General features: G+C 37.9%; 1 protein-coding gene and 1 pseudogene across 2 annotated transcripts in view; both read right to left on the reverse strand.

Annotated features, from left to right (window-relative positions):
- The window catches only part of SUPT3H (SPT3 homolog, SAGA and STAGA complex component), a 472,076-nt gene that overhangs the window by 22,083 nt on the left and 437,078 nt on the right, over positions 1–12,915 (reverse strand). The gene's annotated exons all lie outside the window — the stretch shown is intronic.
- LOC114494044 lies at positions 440–2,280 on the reverse strand (annotated as a pseudogene).

The raw sequence follows: 12,915 nt of genomic DNA on the forward strand, positions 1-12,915 counted from the left end.
TTACTTTATCAGTAATTGATCTAACTAGCAGATAACACTTTGTTCAAAATGACAGTAACAATGTAAGTCAATCATGTTGCAGACATACCTATGTGTTATGTATACATGAATCGAATGACAGCAAAGATACAAGGGACAGGAGAGAGAACTTAGGTTTATTTGGTTCTTTATAAGGTACTCGCACGTAGCCTGTGGGCATGGTGTTATTGAAAAATGGACGTGGATTAGCTGTAAATGTATGAAGGCATATCTCAGAGATACTACAGGTCCAGTTCCAGACCACTGCAAAAAAGCTAATATTGAATTGAGCAAGTGACACATTTTTTTTTGGCTCCTAGTGCATATAAAATTTATGTTTACATCATACTGTAGGCTGTTAAGTGTGCAACAGCTTTATGTCTAAAAAAACGTATATACCTTCATTAAAAACACTTTATTGCTAACAAGTGCTATCCTCTGAGCCTCCGGCAAGTTGTCATCTATTTGCTGGTGGAGCGTCTTGCCTCGATGTTGAGTGCTGCTGTTGGATTAGGGTGGCAGCTGCTGAAAGTTAAGGTGGCCGTGGCAATTTCTGAAAATAAGACCGATGAATTTCAGAAATGAATTCTCTGTAGCCATGGGACACTCATGGATAGCACTTTACACACAGAACTCCTTTCAAAATTGGAGTCGATCTTCTCCAACCCTCATGCTACTTTACCAAAAAAGTTTATGTAATATTCTAAATGACTTTTTAGGCATTTCAACAACCTTCACAGCATCTTCACCAGGAATAGGTTCCATGTGAAGAAACCATTTTCTTTGCTCATCCATTAGAAGCAACTCCTCATCTGTTGAAGTGTTACCAGGAGATTTCAGTAGTTTAGTCACAGACTCAGAAGCTCCACTTGTAGTTCTAGTTCTGTTACTGTCTCTGCCGCATCTATTTCAATGGAGCCTTGAACTCTTCAAAGTCACCCATGAATGCTGGAATCATCTTCCAAATGCCTGTTAATGTTGATAGTTTGATAGCTTCCCACTAATCAAAGTGTTCTTAATGGCACCTAAAATGGTGAATCCTTTCCAGAAGGTTTTCAATTTATTTTGTTCATATCCATCAGAAGAGTCACTATTTCTGGCACCAATAGCCTTATAAAATGTACTTTTTAAATAATAAGACTTGAAAGTTGAAATTATTCCTTGACCCATGGGCTGCAGAATGGATGTTAGCAGGCATGAGAACAACATTAATCTCATGTACATCTCCACCAGAGCTTTTGAGTGACCAGGTTCATTGTCAATGAGCAGTAACATTTTGCAAAAATTTTTTTTTTACTGACCAGTGAGCTTAAAATATTCAGTAAACCATGTGCTCTCATCCAGGATTTGTTGTTCCACTTATAGAGCACAGAGTAGATTTAGCATCATTCTTAAGGGTCCTAGGATTTTCAGAATGGCAAATAAACACTGGCTTCAACTTAAAGTGACCAGCTGCATTAGTCCCAAGGAAGTGAGTCAGCCTGTCCTTTGAAGCTTTGAAGCCAAATTCTCTAGCTATGGAAGCCCTAGATGGCACATTCTTCTAATATAAAGCTGTTTCATCTACACTGGAAATCCAGTGTTTAGTGTAACAACCTTCATTAATTATCTTAGCTAGATCTTTGGCTAACTTGCTGCAGCTTCTACACCAGCACCTGGTGCTTCACCTTGTACTTTGATGTTATAGAAATGGCTTCTTTCCTTAAGCCTCATGAACCAATCTCTGCTAGCTCCAGACTTTTCTTCTTTAGCTTCTTTACTTCTTTCAGCCTTCAAAGAATTGGAGATATCAGGGCCTTGCTCTGGATTAGGCTTAGGCTTTGGTTTAAGGGAATGTTGTGGCTGGTTTGATCTTGTCTCCAGACCACTAGAACTTTCTCCATATCAGCAATAAAGGCTATTTTGCTTTCTTATCATTGGTGTGTTCACTGGAGTAGCACTTTCAATTTCCTTCAAGAACTTTGCCTTTGCATTCACAACTTGGCTAACTGTACAAGGGCCTAGCTTTTGTCCTAGCTCAGCTTTCAACCTACCTTCCTCATTAAGCTTAATAATGTTTACCTTTTAATATAAAGTGATAGACATGTGACTCTTCCTTTCACTTGAACACTTAGAGTGCATGGCAGAGTTATTAATTGGCCTAATTTAAATATGGTGTTTCAGGGAACAGGGAGGCCTGAGCGGAGGGAGAGAGACAGAGGAACAACTGGTTGGCAGAGCATTTAGAAGACACACAACATTTACTGGTTAAGTCCACTATCATGAATGGGGGTGGCTTGCTGTGACCCAAACAATAACACCAAAGATCACTGATCACAGATCAACATAACAAATATAACAATAATAAAAAAGGTTTGAGATTTTGTGAGACTTTACCAAAATGTGACACAGGCACGAGGTGAGCAAATGCTTTTGGAGAAATGGTGCTGAAGACTTACTCAGTGCAGGGTTGCACAAATCTTCAATTTGTAAGAAATGCAACATCTGCAAAGTGCAACACAATAAAGCACAATAAAACCTGGCAAGCCTGTATTGCAAACTCCAGGGCAGCCACTAAAAAAGAAAAAAAAAGGACTATAATCAATATGTTAAAAGAGAAGAGAAGATGGAATCATATAAAATGCACAATTAAAACCACAGGAGGCAGGAAAAGAGTGCAAGACAAAAATGGGAACAAAAGACAAGGGCAACAGGATATGTTTTGCCTCCTTGCACAGACAAAAGGACAACAACCAATTTAAAAACAAAGAACAATCGGAACTGCTAGAAAATTGAACTGTATGGGACTCTGACAACCAAGGAGTTAAAGAAGAAACATTCATCTAGACTGGCAGGAGGGGTGGAGATGGGCAGCCAGGGTGGAGAGGACGTGTGGTAAGGCAGCAGGTTGGGTGAGCAAGGTGGTGGATGGTGGACAAGGAGGTACCACATTTGCGTGGGGACAAATCAGAAAGAACTGGGGAGTGAGACAAACCACACAACCCAGGATTCTGGCTCAAGGAAATAAAGCCTCAAAACCTCTGGCTGTAAAAACCTGTGGGGATTGCGGTGGCAAGAGAAACTCCCAGTCTCACAGGAGAGTTCATTGGAAAGATCCACAGAGTCCTAGAATGTACACAAACCAACCCACCTGGAAATCAGCACTAGAAGGGTCCAATCTTCTTGTGGGTAGCAAGGGAAGTGACAGAAAGTGGGGCAAAAGCTGAGCAAGTGTCATTGTTCTCTTTCTGACCCCTCCCCCACATAGAGCATCACAACACAATGAAGCAGGTTGCCCTGTCCTGGTCAATATCTAAGGCTCCACCTCTTACACCATAACAGGTGTGCTGAGACAAAGAAACATGGGCCAAATGAAAGAACAGATCAAAGCTCCAGAAAAAGAACTAAATGATGAGGAGACAGCCAACCTATCAGATGCAGAGTTCAAAACATTGGTAATCACAATCCTCACAGAAATGATAGGGTATGGATGTAAAATAGAGGAAGAAGTGAAGGCTATGAAAGTGAAATAAAGCAAATTATACAGGGAAGCAACAGTGAAGGAAAGGAAGGCAGGACTGAAATCAACAATTGGAACAGGAGGAAGAAATAAACACTCAACTGGAACAGAATGAAGAAACAAGAATTCAAAAAAATGAGAGGCTTAGGAACATCTGAAACAACTTCAAATGTTCCAACATCTGAATCAGAGGGGTGCCAGAAGGAGAAGAGGATGAGCAAGAAGTGGAAAACTTATTTGAAAAAATAATGACAGAGAACTTCCCCAATCTGGTGAAGGAAATAGACTTCCAGGAACCTCAGGAAGCTCAGAGAGTGCCAAAGAAGTTGGATCCAAGGAAGAACACACCAAGACATATCATCAGTACATTACCCAAGATTAAAGATAAGGAGAGAATCTTAAAAGTAGCAAGAGAAAAGGAAGCAGTTACCTACAAAGGAGTTCTCATAAGACTATCCGCTGATTTCTCAAAAGACACCTTGAGTGCAAGAAGCGGCTAGAAAGAATTATTCCAAGTCATGAAAGGCAACAACCTATATCCAAGATTACTCTACCAAGGAGAACTATTATTTAGAATGGAAGGGCAGATAAAGTGCTTCCCCGATAAGGAAAAGCTATAGGAATTCATCATCACCAAGCCCTTATTATATGAAATGTTAAAGGGACTTACCTAAGAAAAAGAAGATCAAAACTATGAGCAGTAAAATGACAACAAACATACAACTATCAATAACTGAATCTAAAAAATAAAAACAAAAACAAAAACTAAGCAAACAACCAGAACAGGAACAGAATCGTAGGTATGGGGACCATTTGGAGAGTTATCAGCTGGGAGGGGAAGAGTAGAAAGGGGGGAATGGTACAGGGATTAAGAAGCATAATTGGTAGGAACAAAACAGACAGGTAGATGTTAAGAAGAGTATAGGAAAGGAAGAAGCCAAAGAACTTACGTGCACAACCTATGGATGTGAACTAACAGGGAGGATTGCTGGAGAGAAGTGGGGTACTGGACAGAGGGGGCAAAGGGAAAAAAATTGAGACAACTACAATAGCATAATCAATAAAATATATTTCAATAAAGATCAAGGGCAACAAATAGAAAATGGTAACAAATATGGTAGATATTAATCCAAATATATCAATAATCACTTTCAATGTCAATGGTCTAAATGCAGCAATCAAAATACAGAGATTATCAGAGTGGATCAAAAAACAAGACCTAAATATATGTTGCCTACAAGAAACTCATTTTAAATATAAAGATTACATATAGGTATGTAATCTACATATCTAGATTAAAGATATATATCTTTATCTAAATATATAAAGTATCTTTATATATCTAATTATCGAAAGTATCTTTATCTATATATCTAAATATAAACATACATATAGATTAAAGTGGATGAGGAAAGATATAGCATACTAACATTACCCCAAAGAAAGCAGTAGCTATTTCAGCAGACCAAACTTTACAGAAAGAAAGTTATTAGGGATAAAGAGAGGCTTTACATAACAGTAAACAACCAATTTCCCAAGAAGATATAACAATCCTTGGCAGATATATGTCTAACAACAAAGCTTTAAAATTCATGGGGCAAAAACTCCAAGGAGAAATAGATAAATCCACTATCATAGCTGGAAACTTCACCACCCCTCCACTAGATATGAACAGATCCAGAAGACAGAAAAGTAGTAAGGATATAGGGGAACTCAACAACACCATCAATCAGCTGGACATAATGGATATCTATAGACTATTTCACCCAATAACAGGAGATTATACACTAACCAAGATAGAACACACTAGGGGCCTTAAAATGCAGCCTAAAAGATTTAAAAGAAATCATACAATGTCTGCTCTCAGACCACACTGGAATTAAATCAGAAATCAGCAACAAAAGGATAACTGGAAAATTCAAAAATTATTATAAATTAAACATTTCTAAGTAACACATGTGTCAAAGAGGAAATCTCAAGATAAATGTACAATATTTTGAATTAAATAAAATAAAAACAAAACTTATCATCAAAATTTATAAAATCCAAAGAAAGCAATGCATAGAGAAAAATTTATAGCACTGAGAGCATATACTGAAAATTAAGAAATATCCAAAATCATTCATCTAAGCTTCCACATTAGGAAACTAGAAAAGAAAATTAAATTGAGAGTAAGCCAGATGAATAAATAACAATTAGAGCAGAAATCAATGATACTGAAAATAGGTAATCAATAGGAAAAAATCAACAACCCCAAACTTGGTTTTCTGATAAGATAAAAAAGTTTATAATCCTCTAGCCAGACTACAAGAAAAGAGGATATAAATTATTAATATCAGAGGTGAAAGAGGAGTCATCATTAAGATTCCATGGGTTTAAAAGTATAATAAAAAATATTTTGAAAAACTTACACAATCTGGCAAAATTCACACAGGAAGACATAGACAATCTGAGTAAGGCCTCCTTTAATAGATATAAGGCCTATATCTATTAAAGAAGTTGAATCAATAATTAATACCCTTCTAAAATAGAAAGCACCAGGCCCAGATGGGTTCACTAGTAAATTCTACCAAACATTTAAGAAGAAATTACACCAATTCTCTACAATCTCTTTCACTTATTTATACATTCATTGGTTGTCTCTTGTATGTGCCCTAACCAGGAATCAAACCCACAACCGTGGTGTATCAGGATGATGCTCTAACCAACTGAGCTATTTGGCCAGGGCTCTGTAATCTCTTTTCAAAAGATAGAAGCAGAGGGAATATGTCTTAATTCATTCTGTGAGGTCAGCATTATCCTAATGCCAAAATGATACAAACATACTACAAGAAAACTACAGACCAGTATCTCTCATAAACATAGATGCAAAAATCCTCAGCAAAAATTTAGCAAATTGAATCCAAGTGAGATTGATTCCAAGTAGGCAAGCTAGTCTAACATCTGAAAATCAATTAGTGTAATCCATTACATCAACAGACTAAGGAAGAAAATCCACATGATCATATCAACAGATGAAGAAATAGCATTTGAAAAACTCCAACATCCATTCATGATAAAACTCTCAGTAAACTGGGAATAGAGGGAGTTTCTTCCACTCCATTTTATTGATAAAGAATATCTACAGAAACCCTATAGTTAACATCACAATTAATGATGAAAAAGTAAAAGATTCCCCACTAAAATAAAACACAAGGCAAGAATATTCCCTCTTACCACTGCTTTTCAACATTGTGCTGGTAGTTCTAGCTAATGCAATAGGGCAAGAAAAGGAAATAAAAAGGCATATAGATTGGGAAGGAAGAAATAAAATTGTCTTTGTTTGCAGATGACATGGTTGTTATATTTAGAATATCTGAAAAAATTGACAAATACACTCCTGGAACTAAGTGAATACAGCAATGTTGCAGAATACAAGGTAAATATACAAAGCAAATCATTTTCCCATATGCCAGCAATGAACAAGTAAAACTTAAAATTAAAAACACATTACCATTTATATTAGCAGCTTCCAAAATAAAACACTTAGGTATAAAGCTAACAAAATATGTTTAAGCTATATATGAGGAGAATTAAAAACCTCTGATGAAAGAAATCAAAGAACTAAATAAATGGAGATGTAATCCATGTTCACGGATAAGAAGAATTAATATTGTCAAGACGCCAGTTTTTCCTAACTGGATCTATAGATTCAGTGCAATTCCAATCAAAATCCTAGCAAGTTATTTTGTGGATATTGATAAAATGATTCTAAAGTTTAAATGGAAAGGAAAAAAGACCCAGAATAGCCAATGTAATGATAGAAGAACAAAGTCAGAGCACCAACACTACCCAACTCCAAGACTTATTATAATCAAGACAGTGTGGTGCTGGCAAAAAAATAGGCAATAGATTGATGGGACAGAACAGAGAGTCCAGAAATAGACTCACATAAATACAGTGACCTGATCTTTGACAAAGAGCAAAGGGAATAAAATGTAGCAAAGATCGTCTCTTCAATGTATGATGCTGGGACAACTGAACATACACATGCAAAAAATGAATGTAGTCAAAGATGTTAAACCCTTCACAAAACACAATCTGAAAATGGATCATATGCCTAAGTGTAAAATGAAAAACCATAAAACTCCTAAAAGATAACAGGAGGTAATCTAGGCAACCAAGGGCTTGGTAACGACTTTTTAGATACAACACTAATGTCACAATCCATGAAAGAAAAACTTGATAAGCTGGACTTCACTAAAATTTATGCTCTGTAATTGACACTGTCAAGAGTATGGAAAACACAATATACAGACTGGGAGAACATATTTGTAAAACATTAGGATGATTAAACAAAATGAACAAAGAACTCTTAAAACTCAACAGTAAGAAAACGATCTGATTAAAAAATGAGCCAAAGGCCTTGACAGGCACCTCACCAGAGAAGGTACAGAGATGACAAATAAGTATGATCCACATATGTCACCAGGGAAATGCAAATTAAAATGAGACATCACACCTATCAGGATGGTCAAAATACAGAAAACTGACACCACCGAATGCTAACGAGGATGTAGAACAATATGAACTCTCATTCATTGCTGGTGGGAATGCAAAACAGTGCAGCCACTTTGGAAGGCAGTTTGACAGTTTCTCATAAAACTAAACATGCTGTTACCATATGATCCAACATTTGCACTGCCTGGTATTTACCTAAAGGAGTTGAAAATTTATGTCCACACGAATACCTGCATGTGGATATTTATAGCAGCTTTATTCATACTTGTCAAAACTTGGAAGCAACCAAGATGTCCTTCAGTTAGCGAATGGATAAATAAACTAAGGTACCATTCAGACAGTGGATTATTCAGTCCTAAGAAGAAATGAGAGATTAAGCCATGAAAAGACATGGAGAAAACTTAAATGCTTATTATTCAGTGAAATAAGGCAATCTGAGAAGGGTACACAATGAATGTCTCCAAGTATATGACAAGCTGGAAAAGGCAAAACTATGAAGATAGTAATAGATCAGTGGTTCCAAGTGATAGGGGTGAGGGAGGGATGAATAGGCTAAACAGAGGATTTTTAGGGCAGTGAAACTAGTCTGTATGATACTGTAGTGGTGAATTCATACCATTATATAGTTTTCCAAATCCATAGAACATGCAACACCAAGAGCGAACCCTAATGTAAACCATGGACTTGGGGTGATGATGGCGTGCCACTGTAGGCGCACCACTTGTAACAAAAGCATGATTCTGATGGGTGATGTAAATAACGGGAGGCTACACATGTGTGGGGTGCATGAGGAATATCTGTACCTTCCATTCAATTTTGCTGTGAACCTAAAATTATTTTAAAAATGAAGTAGTACTTAAAATCTGGAACATTCTCTCGTGGCATTTATTTTGAGATTGAGCTGCTGTGCACCGATGATGACAGAGATGCCTCTTCACGCCTGTGGGTCCCCTTCCCTAATAAGGTGTTCCTGAGGTGACACAAACACATTCCTTTACCTTGTGCATATTATATGCCTGTATTTCTTTAACAGAGTTGTGTTAATGGAATCTGCCACAGACCTTTACAATCTGCCTTAACCATTTAGAAAATTTCCTTCCAAAACATATTACCAAAAAGTGTGTGTTCTCCAGTGTGAAAGACTGACGTGAACAGAATGACCACATTAGAAGACTAAACCTCCTGAGTTATCGAACTATGTGGAATCAGATATATTATTTACATAAGTAGTGACACTGCTCATTTTATTGGGTATTATTCTAATTGATGCAAACAGGTGGACTGTTTGGGCCACAGTAACTAGGACACTGAAGTGGCCCCGATCGCCCCATCACACTGCTGTTCACGCCTACTGCTTCCTGGTCATGTTGTCCCTCAAAAACAGTGAGGTTCAGGCTTAGCACATTACAAAGAAATGTTCTTTATTTCACTTCTAACAGAAGTTATTACTATTAAAATACTTTAAAATATTTTATTATTCACCAACCAAATTTAAAAAATAGATCTTTAGAAGGCCTATGAAAAGTTTAGCACCAATTCTAGACTGAAGAATTAAAGAAGGTGGCTATTGTATTCCAATAACTCTTACCATGACTTCTTGACTGAGGGCTGAATGAATTCCACCTTCCTGTATTCTATTCACATAGCACTCAAATGTAAGTAGGCATTCTAGCCTCAGGATGTACAATCTCTATGCTGACATTAATTCAGTGAATCATTTCGACCAGCTTTGAAGAGAGGGGAAGGAAGCCTATTTTGCCAATAAAACTTCCTCTGCCTGTCTAGCCTGTGGGGTGGTAGCAGGTGAGGAGGATGGACCCACTGCTCGCAGGGTCACTGGTCCCTGTGCACGTAGCCAGTCTCTTGCTCAGCCCCCAGCCCTGGGAGGGGAGCTAATGCGTGAGCAGCTGCCAGGAGAAAAAATGGGAGGAAAAAAGCTAAAGAAATATACTATTTCAATCAAAGTCAGAAATTTGTAAAAGTGGTTTTGGTCTCCATATAGTAAAAATATTTATCCAAGAAACTCCTACTCGGGTGTGAACATCCTACTTCTAGTGGGATTTTGTTTGGCAACGGGCTGTGAAAGAGTGGAAGCTAATACAGAACATGTCTATAAACAAATTTATTTAGTTAGTACAGATTGACACATTCGCTAGAGGATTTCAGCAATTACATGTGTAAAACTATTTCCTACAGTGGTTTCCTTTTGTGATTTTGCTAATTTATTCCATCTAGCCATTTTCATGCACTGACTGCTATAGGCCATTGAGCCACCCAGGCTGAAGTGAACAGACGGAGGATCCACGCCTTCTTTCCAGTTCTGCACGTAAACATGATGATACGGTGACATTAAGGAGTCAGAATTTTAATGAGAGAAAGTCAAGTAAGGTTGAACACCTTAAAACATGATGGTGTAATCTAACTTTGGAGAGAGGGGATTTGGGAGTCTTGGCTATGTTAATATAACGTACATGAAAGTATTTGGTAAAATACAAAGCCCTATATAAACGTAAGGCGTTTATATTTGAATTCACTATGTATTTGTAATCTACTTATAACAATATACACTCAAATCACATGCGTGGAGAATTTGAACTTTTCCCAAATGTATGTTCATTGAAATGCATATTGTGAACTCCAAAAACACTTTGATTATAATTCTCTAGTAACATATTTCTATTTGTAAATGTTAGTATAATTCATTATATTAATAACTGCTGCCTCTTCAACTCTATTTAAGCCATTATTATAGCTCCTATAAATGCCTACTTTTAGATGCTCAATAAATATTTGATACATGAGTAAAAACTAATTCAAATTTGGATAGTCTACATGTAAAGAAAACTAATATATATGAACCCATATTTTCAAAACAATATCGAACTATGTGAAGCTCAATATTTTATCAATTGAGAATTTTTATTTCTGAAAGCATGTATTATTTTAAAATATAATAGTGATTAATAAAACAAAATGCAGAGCAGCTTTGCTCAGATAAAGGCTCGTACAACTGCTGTCACGAGGAAGGGGTAGGCGTCCTGAGAAGTGTTTATGTGAAATGGAGTCCTGGCTCGTACTCAGAACAGCTGGGAACCACTGGCCTTGCCCCAGAGCATGGGTGGGCGGGCCATCCAGGCAGGGTGTGGCAGGGAATGGCAGGGTCCTGGCATTCCACGGCAGAGGGAACCTGAAAGAGCTGGTCCCTTCAGTAGGCTGAGTCACAAGCTTGTTGAATCTCCCATGTGGAGTCTCAGATCGCTAGGCCACCTGAGAGGTTTCTGTGCTGGGTGGAGGAAAATAAAATGAGAAGATGCTGAAGACCAACCTCTACTGTAACTGAGAAAGTGAAGTGAGGTATTCCATCACTTCATTGTCCTCGAGTTATGCAGTAATTATATTTTTTAAAAATGTTGAAAATCCACCCTGGCTGGCGTAGCTCAGTGGATTGAGTGCGGGCTGGGAACCAAAGTGTCCCAGGTTTGATTCCTAGCCAGGGTACATGCCTGGGTTGCAGGCCATAACCCCCAGCAACCGCACATTGATGTTTCTCTCTCTCTCTCTCTCTCTCCCTTCCCTCTCTAAAAAATAAATAAATAAAATCTTAAAAAATATTGAAAATCCTTATCAATAATGAAGAGGTAATAATGGTACATTTGTTTACCTTTCATTTTGATGTGCCCTATTGAATTTTTGTTTCTTTTTCTTGTTTGGTTATTTGTTTCACCTAAAATCAGCAAGTCCATTTTTATGAGGCTTTTGCTGGAGCTCATTTTATTTACAATTACCATCTTGATGTGATAATTAGATGGTGTTATTGGTTAAACTGTGTCCTAAAAGATAAATTGAAGTCCTAACTCCCTGGAGAAGTGACTGTGCCTTACTGGGAAGCAGGGTCTTTGCAGATGTGATCAGGTTAAGAGGAGGGCGTTAAGGTAGAGGTACGCAACACCCAGGAGCAGAGATTGGGGTGATGCATCTACAAAACGAGGAACACCAAGAATGGCTGGCCATCATCAAAAGCTAGGAGAGACATAAAACAGGTTCTCCCTCAGATCCCTCACAAGGAACCAGCCCTGCTGACACCTGAATTTCAAACTTCTGGCCTCTAGAACTGTGAGGTTAGAAATTTGTTTCAAGCCCCCGTTTGTAGCGCTTTAACAGCAGTCTTAGGAAAGTAACACAGGTGATAACACACCTATTTTCACAAAAAGATCTGTTTCAACCACATAGTCTGGAAACTACAGCCATTGCTGACGTCCTCTAAAACCTCAGTCCATCTGTGAGGTAGGAACTGCTGACCTGTGACGGGGCGGTCACTAGTTTTCTGGGCTGAGAGTGCAGATGAGACCGGTTCTGTCTCCATGTGCAGCGGGAATTTTCCCTTTACGCTTTTCCAGCAGGTGCAGGGGTGCCAGTCACTTGGAACTAAGACCGGCCCCTAAATGTGCCATGAAGTGAGGCTAATCCTAAATGAGAACTCTAGAGGGGAAAAAACTAAAACATATTCTCAAGATTGTGGCCTTTTCATCTCAAATACTGTGTGAAAGTATAAGAAAAAATCAAGTACAGTCAGCTTTCCATGTCCACAGGTTCTGCATCCATGGAATGAAACCAACTGCAAACAGAAACTATGAAAAAAAAAGTTATATAACTGCTAACACGTACTATGTAGTTAGGCCTAAGATGGTTGTGTCTATACCGAACATATACAAACTATTTTTTGTTGTTATTCCCTAAGCTGTTTACATAGCATTTTACATACTATTAGGTATTATAAGTAATCTAGAGGTGATTTAACGTGAATGAGGATGTGCATAGGTCATATGCAAATACTCCGTGTTGTTCCATAGAAGAGACTTGAGCACCCTCGGATTTCCATGTCCCTGAGGGCTCTGGAG

This window comes from Phyllostomus discolor, chromosome 4 (assembly GCF_004126475.2).
Source record: "Phyllostomus discolor isolate MPI-MPIP mPhyDis1 chromosome 4, mPhyDis1.pri.v3, whole genome shotgun sequence".
Classification (NCBI taxonomy): Eukaryota; Metazoa; Chordata; class Mammalia; order Chiroptera; family Phyllostomidae; genus Phyllostomus; species Phyllostomus discolor.